Genomic DNA, 18,963 nt, shown 5'->3' with positions numbered 1-18,963 from the left:
ACTGTCTGTGGGTGACAATTTCAGTTACGCTCCTGTGTTACCGGAAAAGAGCTTTGCTCAAGCATCGCTCTATAATATGTAACACGCCTTGCCTGAGTAGAGCGAAGCTGATGTGATTGTTGTCAAATAAAACCTTCATAATAAAGTTTCCCCAATTGAAAAAAGAACAAAAAGGTGTGAGGATTTTCATTGACGTCAAAATTATCTGACGTCATTTATTCAGCGAAGCTGATTATTGTCAAATATAAAACCTTCATAATTAATTTTCTCAAGTGATACAAAAAATGTTAAATAATTTAGTTTTTCCAAATTGATTTTCATTTAGATCTAAATTGTATACATTAATTTTGTTTTTAAAAAAAGAACAAGAAATTGTGAGAATTATTTTCATTGACATCAAAAATATGTGACGTCATTGATTAGATGCGTCATAGAAATAGTTCTATGAGGCGCGTAATCTCGCTTGGGCGAGATTTGGTAAGTTGACATGCGCATTGCCTGTTTTGCCCAGTGTATCCGGTTCCGGTCTGAATTTTTTTTAACTATTAACTTTTTTCCTGCGACAAATTAAATTCTAAAACATTTTTTGTATATATTGGAAAAATAAATAAAGGCGTTTGACGTATTTGTAGTTAAAAATTATTTCCTATTTAGTGTAAATGGGTATTAAAATGAATAAAATGCAGCATTCTCTCCGAAGCAGTTATGTCTTATGTAAACAATGCACGCGCCATTCAGCCAATGATTCACACCGCGTGCTGTGACAGCACGTGTTAAGGCAGTCATCTATGACAGAGATTTTATACGAGACTCGTAATTCTCTGTGAGTGTGAAACAGATTTTATACGAGACTCGTAATTCTCTGTGAAACAGATTGCCCTCTGACCTGTAGGCTACCACTGACAATAATTGTAGGGCCTACAGCCCATGCACGCTTTGGACCAAGTGAATCTCACAAACAAATCATGCGATAATGTTGTCCATTCGCACACATTAGGCCCTACGCTTTGAATTCCTGGAAATTGGTAATGTCCAATAGGCCTATTTAGACACGGTTTTGCCATAGACTAGGCCTACCCGGAGACAAACATTAATCTAAAAGGCCTAAACCGATGGCTTTTGTAATTTGTAGGCCTATAGTAAAACGAAAATTTAGTACCACCTATCTGTAAAAAGATAGGTTGCCAGGCAACGAAACATGCCTACGCTCACAGCAGCTAAATGGTCCGTGCAGTCAACAGGAGTTGTCGCATATTTTTACTTTTGTCGGTAATGAAACATAGGCTAATAGCCTAGGCCCCTACATTAAAATCTGATTTTAGAGTAACATCTCATTAAGTAGGCTAATTATCAGAAAATCATTAGAATTTGTTGAGCCCATGATAACGATTAGTACACAAAACATTAAAAATTATAATGGTGGTAGGCCTATAATCTGCCAATAATAATAATAATAAAAACTTTATTTAATGAGGCAACGTATTTAGTTTGCAAAAAAAAACAAAAAAACTAATCTTCCATAGGTCCCTAAAAAAATCGCTAAGATAATTAATGTTTCTTAAATTAACCACTTCAAGATCAACTGGCTAGCAAGTCGTTAACCTGTCACCACTTTTCAAGCCGTCATTGGTAACGACGTTAATCCCACCTATTGTTTTTGTTGATTTATTATATTGTTTAACCATGGACCGTATCTATCGACGTGTCAGTTTTCATTACAACATTTACTTTTATCATATTATCTGATTTTCCTTAAATATAACAAAATTGTACATTGGTGGGAGTCACTAGTTAGGATCCCTTACCGTACTAAGTGCAGTAACTGGCCTGTCAGTATACTGTATGACGATATATGTATATTTATGTTCCGGTATATTAAAGAATTGAAGAATCATTCGAAGTCTGTTATATCCGAAGAGAGAATTTACACCTCTAAAATATCATGGATTTAGCTGTTCAAATTATCAAAAACCATTTAAAATCAATATACTTGTTCGTATCAATCGAAACGATTATTTTTATATGGGCGTAAACAGGGTGTATAAATATAAAATCAATCAGATGATAACTATGGTCATATAAAGCATCCACAATTTTTTTTCAAAGTGATCAAGGGCCATAACTCTGGCAGTAATAATCGGAAATCGTTGAAAATCAACAGGATCCTTCGTTTTATGACCTTAAACACTGTATAAATTTAAAGTCATTCGGATATTAACTTTATCCTCTAGAGTGTCCACAAGATTTTTCAAAGTGATCAAGGGCCATAACTCTGGCGGTAATTCTCGCAAATCGTTGAAAATAAATAGGATACTTCGTCTCTTGACCTTAAAACACTGTGTATATATTTAAAGTCAATCAGATATTAACTTTAGCCTCTAGACCGTCCACAAGATTTTTCAAAGTGATAAAGGGCCAAAACTCTGGCAGTAATTATCGAGAATCGTTGAAAATCAATAGGATTCTTCGTCTCATGACCTTAAACACAGTATAAATTTAAGTTAATCGGATATAATATTAACTTTAGCCTCTAGAGCATCCACAAATTTTTTCAAAGTGATAAAGGGACATAACCCTGGATGTAATTATCGGAAATCGTTGAAAATCAACAGGCTTCTTTGTCTCATGACCTTAAACATTATGTATATATTTAAAGTCAATCGGATATTAACTTTAGCCTCTACAGCGCCCACAAAAATTTTCAAAGTGATAAAGGCTCATAACTCTGGCAGTAATTATCCGAAATAGTTGATAATCAATAGGATTCTTCAACACATGACCTTAAACACTATGTATAAAGTCAACCGGATATTAACTTTAGCCTCGAGAGCGTCCACAAGGTTTTTCTTCAACACATGACCTTAAACACTATGTATAAAGTCAACCGGATATTAACTTTAGCCTCGAGAGCGTCCACAAGGTTTTTCTAAGTGACCAAGGGCCATACCTTTGGCAGTAATTATCGGAAATCGGTGAAAATCAATAGGCTTCTTCGTCTCATTCCATGCCAATTATCACCCAAGTTAAATCGTACCCCCTTCGATTTAGCAGAAATTTGGTTTATATATGTTTATTATGGCTGAAAAAGCTGATATTCCTAATTTTAGCTTGATTCGACTAACAGTTAATGAGGTGCGGTCCATTCAATTTTGGGGATTTCGGTCAAAATGGGCGTGGCCACCATTACTCAAATGACTATAACCCAGTAACCGATAAGTCAAAATTGCTGAAATAAGTATTTCTGGAATGGAAATTCCACAAAGATTTTAAATCTACACTTATATTTGACATCCAGGCGTGTTTGAAAGAGTGAAGACCTCCTGACTTTGAATTTGACCTTGTAGACCAAGTGACCTTGAGATGAACTTTCATGAAAAATTTAGCTCAATGTTCATGGATAGCTCTGATGATACATAGTAACCTGCCGCAGACTTTTCTAAAGATAGATAACTATGAACCAAACAGCAAGACATCTTCTTGCCCATTCCAGAAATTTTTATTCCAGCAATTTTGACCTACCGGTTACTGGGTTATGGTCTTTTGAATAATAGCGGTCACCCTCATTTTGGCCGAAACCCCAAATTTGGGTGGACCGTATCTCAGGAACCGTTAGTCGGATCAAGTTAAAATTTGGAATATCAGCTTGTTCAGCCATATTTCAGCAAAATCGAAGTGGGAATGGTTTAACTCATAAGGTGATATTTTGTAACACGATGCCTCATAGTGCTATGCCATGCGTCGTTGGTTAGATATGAAAAGGCACTCAAACAAAACTCCCCACATCCAAAGTGTGACGCATACTCTCTTCACTGCTACATATTATAATAGCCCTGTGATCGTCTAGTATTGCCTCTGGTTATTTTCGTAATGCTTTACTCTGGGACTCCACTTAAAACGTTGTGTATATATTTCTTCAACTCCGATTATTCAGTTTATGGTTACACACGACACAGGAGTAACACTACCACAATTCGTTTCTACATTTTTATGTCAAGCGCTGGATACATAAATTACAAGCATAGATTACCATTAACACCATTCTCTCTATCCAACTATTTCGTAGGACGTTTACTGACGGAACCCCACAACACTATATGGCTCTCCTACGTCTTAACGGGGCGGTCTAATCCAATTGGTGTCTAAATGATGTCTGAATGATGCCTATTTCCCAGCCTCTCAGCCGACGAAGCTGTGGGTATGATGTTCCCCTGGGGACTCCGAATGATATCTTCTCTAGGATCTCTCAATGATGTCTGAAGGGAAAGTTAACCTCGCTCTTCTTATATAAAGAGTATTCGTGCATGAGCCATGTATTGAGCCCCGGAAAATTGACCAGGTACTTCCTTTATCGGATTGGTCAGCTGCACAGACACGACACTGGATTTAAACCCATTGTACTAATATGGGCACAAGGAGGACAGTTGCTCGCGTGTCTAAAGCATGGGATTACCATATTTGGATTAGCAGACTATGATGTCATTGCTCGATTTTAATCTACCAGACATATTCTTGTTAGCCAACTTCTTGTTGTCACTGGTATTAGCTAACAACTTCAATACATTAACCAGAGCATCTTTTAGAGAACTCAGATAACCTCTACTGTATATAGGCCCGATAGTATTATAAATTGACATGGAATGACCCAAACCACACATTTTGAAAAAATCGAAAAAATATCGAGATGGTATAGGACAAGAATGATGTTAACATATTATGTTGGAGACATTAGTACAAATTATAATTACACCAAGTTTCAGAATTTTAGGTGCTTATCTACTGTGTTCTTTCGGCTCGAAAATACCAGACAATTTTCGAAAATTTGTGTCTAAAACCATATTCGAGGCCAATTTTCCGAGAATCTACCGGCAATCTCTGGACAGGCCAAAATATGGGTCTAAATCTATTACCTTGTAGCAAGGGCGTGGATTTGTCATAACTTTTTTTTTGGGGGGGGGGGGCGGACGAACCCTGGAACCTGGAACATTTCATTACCAAACGAAATAAATAAATACGAACAGTTTACTGTACCAGTGTTATTTCGATGAAGGTTGTAACTAGGGGTAATATGATGACAATATGGAAAAATTGACTACCTACATCAAAGCCGCATAAATGTTAATTGTTTATGAAGTTAAGTGAATTGTCCAAAGACGTTCGTCCTACGATCAGGACTGTTCTCTTTGAATATCTTGGTGACATGAAGGGGGTCATTATGAACCGCACACGCCATCAAGTGGTTCAGTCGGTTTTGCGTCATGGAGTTGCGCAGCCAAGTTTTGATACGGCGCAGAGCGCTGAAGGATCGCTCGGCTGAGCAGGAACTAGCAGGGTTCAGCAGTGTGAGATGAGAAGAGCTTCGACAGAAGGGAACATTATGAGGAACGCTTCGTGCACAAGTGAAACAGATTTGACCGAAAACTGGCGCTTAAAGGGACAATAACACTCTAGCTGGCTTGACAGCTCCAGAAAATAAAAAATAGCCTTATTCTAAGTTACAGAACTAGATGTGCTAGTGTCTTACCTGTTGTGTAAATTATCCATTAAATCCTATTTTACTTGTCCAGAGGGTTCAAAAATATTTTTGAAATTCAAGTCACATTTGAAAAGCTTTACGTCAGGCTTTTTAAATCATTTAGTTGAATTTTTCCATTTTTTTAAATTAGGTGTGTTAAGATGAAATTTATATCACCAATTAATTGGAATATTGTAAAATAGTACAATTTGTTGACCAGAATAAAGATTGGGACATATTATTCAGTTACGACAAGAGTGGTATTGAGCCTTTAAAGAATGGCAATTCTTGTTCCAAGTCCCTATTCAGTTCCAGATACGTAGAAACAAGCTCACCATCATGCGGATATAAACCTGAAAATCTGTCCTGGCGATCAATATCATGGGGGGGGGGGGGCAGAGACCTATTCGCCCCCCCCCCCCTTTCCGATTCTAAGGGGGGGGGGACGCCCCACGTCCCCCCTAAATCCACGCCCATGCCTTGTAGCTCCTGGAGCACAATAAAATCAAAACCAGCGGCTGCCAGGCAGGATACGCCCACATTTTGCAAGAGATGGATAGAGAACAAGCTAAACAAAAAGCGATTTTTCGTACAATCAGGGGCCATAATTCAGGAAGTTACGGTTAGATATGTGCGAATATCGAAAGGAACCGAGAGTTTTGGGCTATAAACTTACATTTCAAGTTTCATCAAAATCAGAAGACAATTGTGACCTCTAGAGACTCCACAACCTAGATCTATACTAATATTTGTGACTGTCGTTTGTCTGTCTGTTCGGGGTTGGCGGCTACACTAGGTCTGCCCAGAGTCTGAAATTTGGGGTATAGGGGTAGCTCGGACAGGGGAGTAACATAGGCCAGGTGGCGTTAGTCTACCACTTCCGGTTTCGGAGTTATGACCCCCGAGCGAAGCCGGGTATCCTGCTAGTATATCATATTCTTACGCTATTTGAGTACGAGGGGCGGCCATTTTGTCCGTCAGTTGTGGTCCTATTTTTACGAAATTCGAACTCTACCATCCTTAGGGTGTAACGGTGATATATTCAAACGGTTTTTTAAATCGGATTAAAATTATGACCTCTATAGGGTCCACAGGCTAAAACGTGATTTTTCGTACAATCAGGGCCCATAATCCATGAAATTTTGGTCCGATAAATACCAATATCGAAAGCAACCGGGATCTTTTGGAGATAACCCAATATTTCAAGTTTCGTCAAAATCGGATAAGAATTGTGACATGTAGAATGTCCACAAACAATTGTGGACGTACGGACGGACAGGGGCGACGACAATATACGTCCACATGAAAATGTGGGCATATAAAAAGCGACAAAGGCTCGTGTTGTGTCATCATGAATCGCACAGACTATATCTCAGAGGCAGAAAAACAATTAATTAATCCTAAACATTACACTAAATTAGACTAACCCATCTTTAAGGACACCGCAACCTTAAAGATACATTATGGGAGATTTTTATAGAGAAATGGCCATTCTTGCTATAACAGTTCAAAAGTAAATGATGAAAGAAGAATATATTGAAAATTTCAGTCAAATTACTTTATCCTGAACATAGTTATTATCGTTGTTATATTTGACTAGAAATGGTAGTGAAATGTGCCTTCACCTTGGTCGATCGTTTGATTGACAGGCGTTAACTCCACCTACATATCTCGATTATCAAGTAAAGTTTTCAATGGCATGCGGAAACGCTCTACAGCGGCCTCGCTAAGTTAACTATCATTTACCCTCGATCAACTGACGTATTCTCATCAGGATGCGCCATATTTGAATTAATTAATAAGTGAAATCCTAATTTAATCCGAGCTGTAGCCGAGCCATCCGTGGGTCTACAGAGTTGATTTTGGGCTTGTTGTTTAAATAAAGATCTAATTTATAATTTCTATAACACCTGAAGCCTAAATTAAGACTTGCAATAATCAGATTTTGCTCTTGGATAATGTATGTTTAATAAACAAAATCTTACATGAATTACAAGACAAGGAATACATGTACATAATAGCAAACCAATATGATTATCTATCGGCCACTGATTGCCCTCAAAGACTTCTCTATACACTACCAAAGATACATAAAAATCCAGAAACAGAATGGTTTATACCTAATAAATTACCCAAGGGACGCCCAATAATATCGGACTGTGGCAGCGAATCATACAACGTATCACAATATATAGACCATTTCTTATTACCCCTAGCATACCAACACGCTACCTTAAAGACACCAACGATTTTATTAACAAAATCAAACAGTTAAGAGTCCCTGAGCACACCATTTTTATACCCATCGACGCACAGAGCATGTACACGAACATCGATAATAACACAGGTATTGAAGCAGTTAGGAAAGCATTTCTTAGGAACCCGCAAGCATCCAGGCCAGACGAATAAATCCTCAAATTACTCGACATTTGTCTGTGTAGGAATGACGTCACATTCAACGACCATGTATACATTCAGTATTCGGGAACTGCGATGGGAAAACGATTTGCCCCGAGTCTCTTCATGGTAGTGGGTTGACATCCATTCCTTGATGTCAGTCACACATGCTTCAAGTCTAGAGACAGATTCAAGTGTAGACTGCCGATCTGTTGGTTTAAAGGCAAGATAAAGTTGGGTGTCACCAGCATAGAGGTGAAAGGACAGCTTGTGTGATCTAACAATGTCACCAAGCGGAGAAGTGTAGATGATGAAAAGGATTGGCCCAATACAAGAATTGCCGCACCGCATGTATCCACTGCCTGAAGAATGTCATTCTGTACTAGTGCCGTCTCTGTGCTGTGGAATGAGCGGTAGGCTGACTGCAAGGGTTCCAAACACGAATGTGCTGCCATGTGCTGTTTGAGTCTTTCTGCAACCACACGTTCAAACAATTTGGACAAGAAAGAGCGATTTGAAACTGGTCGGTATTTTTTTAAGATGTCTGGGTCAAGGGATGGTTTCTTCAGAAGAGAAGTAATTATAGCTTCCTTTAGAGATGCATGTACGTGGCCTCCGGACAACAACATGTTCATGATGGAAGTGATAGTTGGCACTAGTGATTCAGAACAGTTCTTCAGGAGCCAAGTAGGCATAGCATCCAAAGAGCACGGTTTGTTGAACGCATGCTGTGTCGTACATTTAGTAACAGATAGATGTTGTGTTGTACGGTTATTAACAGATACATGTTGTGTTGTACGGATAGTAACGGATACAAGTACACAGGGCGTCTTACAATCGTAACTCCGGTACAATCTTACAATCGTAACTCCGGTACAATCTTACAATCAGTAGTAACTGGTACATGCCGTGTCACGGTCAGTAAGAAGTATACACAGTGTAACAGGCTCACGGGGTGTCTTATCAATACATACATGCCCTGTTTTACAGTAAGTAACAGTTACACACGGTTTATTACAGTAACAGATGCAGCGGGAATCTTTAATCAGTAATTTATTCACATTGTGTATAGATATCTGTCAGTAATAGATGATACACAGGATATCTTTAATCAGTAATTGATAAAATACAACTCGTGTATAGATAGCTGTCAGTAACAGATACACGGGACATCTTTGTATACCTGCTAGTAATAGATACACATCGTCTATAGCGGTCAATAACAGATACACGGGAGGGAGGGGGTCTTACATTCAGTAACATAAGCATGTTTTGGGTTTTGATAATATATAGAAGGATACCGCGTCTTAGAGTTAGCAACTGATACACAAGACATAAGGTGCGCGTCATAAATCAGTAACAGATACACATGTCTTCAAGTAACAGATACACGAGGCATAGCAGTTGGATTTCATCAAATCATATAATTATGCGGTAAGGCTTCACCTTTATTTCAATTACTGCCTCTTTAACACACTTAATAAATTATTTCAACATAAATCCATCCAACCTCACTAAAATTAATATCAAATCATCACTTCAATCCAAATTCAACTCTCTTTTCACTGAATCATGCCACTCCAGCCTGTTTAAAGCTACAAAGCTTAGGGTTTCCGTTTTTAGGTGAAACAAAAATCTATAAACCTGCTGAATATCTCTGCTATGTACATAATAAGAACTTTAAAATAGCCATGACCGCACTCCGACTTAGTTCCCAGATACACAAATGAAATGAAATGAAATGGAATGGGGTTTAACGTCCTACTGTTTTGCTCCTAAACTGGGCTAATGAAGACGGGCATACGCCATACAGTGTGCTATGAGGGAAATTTTGCCCGGGCAGCGGCGCTGCGGCCTACTTATATCGAATTCCAACTGCCAAGGGGTCTTTTACGTGCACGCCAATTTGTACACGGGACCTCGGTTTTTCGTGCCATCCGAACGACTAGATAGCTGTCCTTGTCAGGCCCTCCGTCCTGCATCACTGACAAGGGGAAACCACGCCGGAAAATCTGGGTGAACTTTCTCGGCCAATGCAGGGATCGAACACCCGACCTCCAGGCTACATGTACATGAAATTACGTGGATGTGTTTGTTTATACGTCGCCATTTTTTACTCTTGAATTGAAAGCAAAAACAAAATGAATAGTAATACGAAGTCAGACGAATAATCAATCCTTTTTAGCCAACATATTGACGATGGAATAGATGTGAATGCAAATATCGACGAAGATCTATCCAAAGCCTGCAGAAAATTTGGACCAAAAGGCATTCTTTTCCAAGAATTCTGACAGTTCACCATGATTGGAGGTTTTCGGTATGTTCAGAGAAGGATTTGACCGACTGTTTTAAGTGGACTGTACCCAAAAATACTTTACAAAGGAACTCTTGGGCGATAAATACTTTCAAGTCGTGTAGTGTGTGGAGAAATAATCGCAATGTGGACGAAAAGAAAATTTTGAAAGATGTCTTAGACATGGATAACCGATCTAAATACATGTATGTCGATAAGTACGCCGTCAATTTCGGTCCCGAATGTTAGAAACTGTACCATTACAAATCTTAATTGTCAAAAGAATTTATTTCTGTGGTTTTTTGTATTATTTCGATCATCTACGTCATCAGCGGTTGATATGAGCCGAATATATTGACCAGAGATGACGTCATTAGCGGTTGATATGAGATATCAACCTGTCATGACGTCATCAGCGGTTGATATGAACGAATATATCAACCTATGATGATGTCATGACAGGTTGTTATGAGATATAACTGCTATGGACATCAAAGTAAAAACTACCGCCAGTTGTAAACATAATGGTCCCTACCAGGTGCGCAATCACCAAATGAGCACGCAGTGGCAACACCAAACGACTTCATAATGATGGTTGCTAGGCAGAAGTGTAAAAATTCTAAACGTGTAAAGCATCAATGAAGAAGACGTTTTTCGTCTTAATGATAGAAATAAGATGAAATAGAATTAAAATTTACACTGAACAAATAAAGAAGTTGGATTATACATTGTCTTAATTTAGAAATTACACGAATTGAAGTTAGAAATTACATGAATTAAGTTTAGAAATTACATGAACGGAGGTTAGAAATTAGACGATAGCATGTTAGAATTTTGAATCTAATATACCGCCATAAAGGAGAGATTGCGACATGATACCAATCAGCCACCATACCCAACCCAATCTGTTTCACAGAGAATTACGAAAGTCTTCTAGGCCTAGCGAATATTCACTGCTACCCAACCCTGGACCCGCATCTGACAAAGGGTGACGCCATTAAATCATGGGTTCTTCAGAATAAATTTTTAAAAATGTTCCATGTCTTCGCCGGGCAAATTTCGGTTTCAGTGTCGCCATTAGCTAGAATATCGTTGATAATACCTTTCATGCTTGCACCAGCAGTCCATCTCAGATTTCTAGCTTGGTATCTCGAACAAGGATCACAATATAAATGGCATGGACATTTAACTAATTTACTGTCTACTTGTGATGTCTGGCCTGACAAAATTAAATAGCGTTATGAAAGCGAGGCCAGCATGACGTTATAGCCGTAAATAGAAAACTGGATACCGTTTCATTTTGTAAAATTGAAATTAAATTTACCCGGAGACATAAGTTAATGATAGCCTGGATACTTGTTTCATTTTGTAAAATTGAAATTAAATTGCCCGGAGACGTAAGGTAATGGATCCATGATTAGGCCTATACATTAGGCAGGGCCAAGGCCCTCCGGGCTAGGGGACAAGCGACTCTCGGTTAGGGGGCGGTGTGTTATCCTGGCTCGACAATTTTTGAAAGATAGGCTACATGGTCTAAAGTTATCTGGGGTAACTAGAGTTCATTTTTTAAAACACAGAAACTGAGATTTGCAAAAATTTCGGTTTCAGTTTCGCTTTTTTTTTTAAGAAGCCTTCTTAGAGCGATCATCGATAACCGCGTGCATGATCACCAGGGGCGTACATAACGATTTTGTTTGGGGGGATGTTTAGCCAAAATGCGACCGACTGATGCCCATACCCCTAGTACGAGTGACGCAGTCAGGAGCCGAGCACCACAGGTGCGAGTTTTGTAGGGGCCCTGTGAAGTAGCGGATCTAGATAGGGGGGGGGGGGTCCCAAATCTAGGGCGCCACCCCAGCCACAATTCCACCCCACAATGAATGTCAACAAAATACTGGCTATAACATTAAGCGTCCCGGTAGAACATAGGTGGTATTGTATAATTATATAGTTGATTGCCGATCGTTGTCTCGCTGGAAAGCAGTTTTTAAGTTAACATAAAGTTTATGTCATATATGATTGTGCCTATAACACTGAACAACCTGAGAAAATTTTGAAATATTGAGTCAATATCTTGGCATTTGAGGTCAATGCTTGGAGAAATTCTTGTGGACGAGAGGACCAGAAATGTGAGTCAATTAGACAAAATCTCGAGATCTGCCCCTGTCAATTCCGCCTGTTTTGCAAGAGTTGACAGAACTTTTGTCGAGTCTGACGCCCCACGACCCACACACCAGTGCCAGTGGTACTACTAGCATAACTAGGCAGTTCAGTATAACCGTGAATATGATAGTGCTGAGACAGTATAAGACAACAGAGGAGTGGAAGAATGATGTCATAATGGAATCGAGCGCCGCAGGCGCGAAAAATTTCAGATGTGTAACCGAGCTTTTAATTTTTGGGTCTGGGCCTGACAATTTTATTCAATGTCATGACAAATGGATCCAAATTCTCGTTAACGAGAGGATAAGAAATGGGACAGAATCTTGAGGCCTATCTGTCAATGTCGCCTGTTTTGTAAGAGTAGAACTAACAATTCTACAGTCTTTTGAACCACGACTCACTCACTACACTGAAAAAAAAACTTGTGTTGAAACAACACAAACTTGTGTTGGTTTCAACACAAGTAAGGTGTCTCTATTTAACAACACAAACTTGTGTTGAAACAACACAAAACTTGTGTTAAATGTTGAAACAACACAAAACTTGTGTTAAAATGTATCAAACAACACAAAACTTGTGTTGAAACTTGTGTAAAATCTACACAATACTTGTGTTGAAACTTGTGTTGAAATTTCTGAAACTTGTGTTGAAATTTCTGAAACTTGTGTTAAAATTTCTGAAACTTGTGTTAAAATTTCTGAAACTTGTGTGGTTTCATACAAACTTGTGTATAACCATCAACAAAAACTTGTGTTGTATTTTTCCCCAATTTATATCCAGTATAGCAACCTTTCTATGCAGGACCCCTCTCTTTGCTCTGTTAGACCTGTAAAGTTTGATAAAAGAAGGAAACAAAAAAAAAATTTGTAAGATTATTATTTATTCATAAAATCATAGGAAAAGGTAAATTAATACATCAAAATAGATATTTGAAATGTTAACAGAAAAACAGAGAATTCTAATACTAATTATATTGTGTTGTATATAATGACCCCCCCCCCCCACTTTACCCATCACAAAATATAAAATAGCTATTTAAATTGTTCTTTACCCCAAAACAAGAACTGAGAATATAAAGATATGTACACAGTATCCCTACCCCATACCCCAAAATATATAATTCAAATATATCTAAATTTAATAACATCCAAACCAAGCACTAATAAGATTAATTATGCACTAAATTGAAACAATTTCAAAAACTGAAAAGTGCTACAAAATCACACTACAAGTGATTTGTGAGGCATCTAGAAATAACTAGCATACACAGAAAACTAACAAAAGAAAAATGCACTATTTTGCAGGAGTAATAAAATGATGTATAGCCTTTTCCTCATTACAAAAAAAACCCAAACAAAATGAATATTTTATAAATAAAAGAAGCAAAGCATCAAGATTACAGAATTGAAATAAAAAAATATCATATGTACAAAAAAATTATATACAATCACAAGTCATAAGCCACAGTGGTTCAGTGAGTATAAGGCGTTGGCCGAGAAATTTCAACTGGATTTTCCGGCATAGTTCCCACTTTTCAGTAGTGCTGGATATGGCAAGGGATAATTGGGTACAAGCCTGGAATCAAAAGAGAGAGAGAGAGAGAAATGGGGTTTAACGTCCACTCGACACAAACTAGGTCATTTCGGGACTAACATATGGTTTAATTTTATTTCAATAATTCACTTGCGCGTAGGGGTCTTTAGCAGTGGGAGGAAACCGGAGGTCCCGGAGAAAACCCACAAGATTGGACAGGCGACCCTACTCCTTGTCTTCAACCGGGGATTCAAAACCATACCAGTTGACTCAATGACAGGCCGTATGATACAGCACGTACGTGCTAACCATTCGGCCACCCCCCTCACCCCCCAGAATCGAAACCAACCCAACTTGAAAATTGAATTATTTGACTCAATGACAGACCTTCTGATCAAATGTGTGCGTGTTAACCATTCGGCCCCCCTGAGTTCCCTTTAAAGAACCCTTGACAGTTGAAATATTTGATATAAGAGTAGGGTAGAATCACTCTAAGAACACAGAAAAGCAGGATATTAAACCGTATTTCATTTCATAAGCAAGGGAAAGTCACCTTAATGTAGGTCAAGGTTTTTTGTAATTCTGGGTGTATTTGATCTACATTTGGTTTCTAGTAATGCCTATTAAATACTTTATGATTTCCGACCAAATTCTAAATGATTTATATGTCACTTTACTTGCTATATTATACATACATATTTGAAGAGAATTAAAATCTAATTGTGTTTTGGAAGAAAATTTAACATTAATAACAAAAAATAAATATTTAAAAATTGGGTCAAATGCATTCTTTCCCAGAAGTAGAAAATAAATTGATGCTTGGGTTCTCTTGTTATCATGCATCAAATACTCTTTCAAGGGTGTTCCAGCCTAAAAAATAAAAAGTAGGCAATAAGAATACAATGTTTAAATAAACAATTTATTTTGCCACATCGAGACTGAGTCTCTATTTGATTTCAACTTTGCGTAACGCTTATTGTGTCTTGTCCACTTAAAGACCCAGGCAGATTATTATGCTCAAATCAAATGGATAAAAGAGAGAAAAATGAAATGAAATGGGGTTTAACGTCCTACTGTTCAACTCCTATACTCGGCTAATGAAGACGGGCATATGCCACACAGTGTGCTATGAGGGAAATTTTGCCCGGGCAGCGGCACTATCGTCTACTCTTATATCGAATTCCAACTGCCAGGGGATCTTTTACGTGCATTCCAATATTCGTCTCATCCGAAGGACTAGACAGCTGTCCTTGTCAGGCTAAGTCAGAAAAAAGTCTTGAGATTTGGGACTGAAGTCTCATAATAGGTCAACTATTCACCCGGTTCATACATGTATTGTCTGCAAATCCAGATTCCCTACTACAGCATGGCCGCACCTATTTACTTGGCAATGTCTAATTATTTTTGGACCCATTCTTATTTTATTTCCATTGACAACAAATTGGATATTACCCTTTAAAATCTATTGAAATCTATTTGAAAAGTAAAATATTGTCCATCATTATTTTACTGCTATTTACTGTAAAAATACACATAGGCCCTATCACAACTTGAAGGAAATCAATGGATGTGATTGGCAAAAATCAAGCATGCCAAGTACTTAAAATAGCAGAGTCCTAGGCATTGCCCCAAGAAGAATAACTAGATTACCAAGCAAGTGTATAAAACTACTTCCTGATTAAAAATACAAATATGTATGTTACTTACATTTTGCCTGATTATCAAGCTCTGTGAGAAAAGTTTCCACAATATGAATAGCCATTTCCAACTGTTTTTATCTTTCTGATGTAGTTAACTGAGAAAAAAAACATACATGTATTAGATGACTTAAATTGACTCAACAGTTAAAAGATGAAAGTTTTAATTTACAGTATATATTTTACACAAATTTCTGGAGAGAATTAAAATATAATTGTGTTTGAGAGGGATATTTAACATTAAAAACAAAAATAAAATATTTAAATAACAGGCCAAATGCAACAGATAACTTATTAGCTTTTACAATCACTACATTCTTTTTCAAAACTATAAGGAGATCACGTGGCTAAGTGGGTACGACGCTGGCTCGCTAGCCTGGAGGTCGGGTGTTCGATCTCTGAATTGGCTGAGAAAGTTCATCCAGATTTTCCGACGTGTCTTCCCCTTGTCAGTGATACAGGACGGAGGACCTGACAAGGACAACTGTCTAGTCGTTCGGATGGGACGAAAAACTGAGGTCCTGTGTACACATTGGCGTGCACGTAAAAGATCCCTTGGCAGTTTGAATTCGATATAAGAGTAGGCTGTAGTGCCACTGCCCAGGCAAAATTTCCCTCATAGCACACTGTATGGTGTATGCCCGTCTTCATTAGCCCAGTTTATGAGCTAGGATGTAGGATGTTAAACCCCATTTCATTACATTTTCAAAATTATAAAATAATTTGATGGCTTAATATTCAAGTATTATGACCAGGTAGAATTAGAGCATAGTTAATTTGAGGCCCCAGCCATTATAGATTAGCCAGAATCCTAATTAAAATAAACTCTGTAATTATATTAGAGAGACATTGTTTCATAAATTATTATCTATTGTAAAGTTAATCCAGTAAGGTATTAAGGATTATAAAGTTAGGGTAACTAAGAAACAAAGCTAAGGTATAAAAGTCCTGAAAATTGTATATATTAGAAAAAGGCGAGTTAACCACAGGCAGGCAGCGGGACATACTGAAGGGCAGGTCTCATATATAGTGACAAGTTATTTCTTAGATGCTGTTCCTTATTAAGTTACCTAGCCTGTGGGTCAGTATTATATGTATATATTATCATTGTCAGATATTGTTACAGAATATAAGATTATACTAAGAGAAGTGAGTTATTGAATTATTGTATGTTCAATCGTACACCTCCAACTAGATTGAACATACAACCAATCGTCGAAGGTTGGACTATAAGTAGGTCCATAAACCCCGGATGATAGTATATGGTTGAGTTGGCAATAAATATACTTTCTACGGTTCAGAATTATTAAATAAAGAACATATTTTTCCACACGTTGAGTCTCTATTTTGTTTCAACTTTGCATAATACTTATTGTGCCTTTTCAAGTTACAGACCCAGGTAGATTATTATGCCTCAATGGGTCAGAAGCCAGAACAAAAGTCTTGAAAAAAAGACAATAATGAAAAAATAATCATTTGATTTACCAATTGTCTCCACTTAGGCAATTGTGAATACAGTATTGCAAACAGTATTACAATGATATTAATTATATTTTACAAATTCATGCATTTGAACGCTTCATAATAATGATTATGAAAGGGTGTAACATTGCATCCATCTTATAGTTTTGAAGTAATATATCAAAACTGTATATCAACCAAACAAGCCTGCTGAGTTTCATGTTGATCGTATTTGAAATGGCATAGCGCTAGACTATGCCCCAAAAAGAAGAACTAGATTACCAAGTGTATAGAGAGAGAGAGAAATGGGGATCAACTTCCACTCGACACAAACTAGGTCATTTCGGGACTAACATATGGTTTAATTTTATTTCATTAATTCGCTTGCGCGTAGTGGTCTTTTGCAGTGGGAGGAAACCGGAGGACCTGGAGAAAACCCACGAGGTTGAACAGGTGACCCTACTCCTTGTCACGTACAACCGGGGATTCGAAACCACGTCAGTTGACTCAATGACAGGCCGTATGATACAGCACGCACATGCTAACCATTCGGCCATCCACCCCCCCCCCCCCACCAAGTGTATAGAGAGAGAGAGAAATGAGGTTTAACGTCCACTCGACACAAACTAGGTCATTTCGGGACTAACATATGGTTTAATTTTATTTACACAATTCGCTTGCGCGTAGGGGTCTTTAGCAGTGGGAGGAAACCGGAGGACCCGGAGAAAACCCACGAGGTTGGACAGGCGACCCTACTCCTTGCCACGTACAACCGGGGATTCGAAACCACGCCAGTCGACTCAATGACAGACTTTATGATACAGCGCGCACACGCTAACCATTCAGCCATCCAACCCCCCCAAGTGTATAGAACCAGTTAATGATTCAAAAAGCAAATATGCATGGTACTTACATAGCCTTTGTCTGATAAGCAACATCTGTGAGAAAACGCTTCCACAATATCAATAGCCCTTTCCAACTGTCTTGATCTTCCGAGGTGGGTAACTGAAAAAAAATATGCAATGTATTAGTTGGCTTAAATTGACTAGACAGTTTTGATTAAGTCAAAAAATGTTAGTAGGCCATAGTGTCGTTGCCTGGACAAACATTTTCTCTTAGCACACTGCATTGGACCAGTCAGAGCTGAACAGTAGGACGTTGTCTTTAAACCCCATTTCATTTCAGGTAATCTAGTATTTTTCTTATAAGATTGAAGTCTCTCTACTTTCTTTATATGTAAATATCATATTTGAAATAAGCCATACTTTTATTCAATATGGGGTGGGGCTGGGGGGAATGGTCTAGTAGTTAATGTCATTGTGTTAAGTGGCATGGTTTCGATTTCAAGGAGTAGAGTCGCCTGTCCAATCTCTTGAGTTTTTTCTCTGGGTCATTCGATTTCCTCCGTTTGCTAAATAGTAAAATACCCATACCCGCAAACGAATTATTCATATTAAATTTAACCTTACCTGTCCTTTTTCCCGAAACGACCTAGCGTCTGTAGGCTAAGTAGAATGGAACAGTGTGCAGGGAAAGGGTGGAAACGGAAGTAAGCTAATCGTCGTCGTAGTTGATTACCGGTATGCATATAGGCATAGCTTGGACTACTTGATTCTTCAAATACAAGTACATGTAAGGCCTTGTTTAGGCTATGTCATTTTTCTCTCTCTCTCTGTTGCATGTAAGTGTCATATAAATACTTTACTTAATTGGGATTGTATGTTCACATACACTAATCATTGTAGGACATTGGTAAAAAAAAAAAAAAAATAGAAAATATAAAAATTAAATGAAATTGTTACCAGTTTTTCTTCAATTCAATGCCAATGGAGTCCTTGAACGGTAAATTTTGCGACCGACTCCACTGATTTTGCGACCGACTATTTTTTCTCCCCTCCCCCACCCCG

At 38.0% G+C, this 18,963-nt stretch overlaps 1 long non-coding RNA gene across 1 annotated transcript; it reads right to left on the bottom strand.

The window, feature by feature from the left end:
- Positions 1-13,228: 13,228 nt before the first annotated feature.
- Positions 13,229-18,638, bottom strand: LOC126815814 (uncharacterized). Its single transcript, XR_007678070.2, has 4 exons — positions 18,526-18,638; positions 17,970-18,061; positions 15,606-15,693; positions 13,229-14,768 (listed from the first exon to the last, which is right to left on the bottom strand). It is a non-coding gene; the product is annotated as an uncharacterized LOC126815814 (long non-coding RNA).
- Positions 18,639-18,963: the final 325 nt, after the last annotated feature.

Source organism: Patella vulgata, chromosome 3 (assembly GCF_932274485.2).
Source record: "Patella vulgata chromosome 3, xgPatVulg1.2, whole genome shotgun sequence".
Classification (NCBI taxonomy): Eukaryota; Metazoa; Mollusca; class Gastropoda; family Patellidae; genus Patella; species Patella vulgata.
This window is presented reverse-complemented; position numbering and strand designations above follow the sequence as displayed.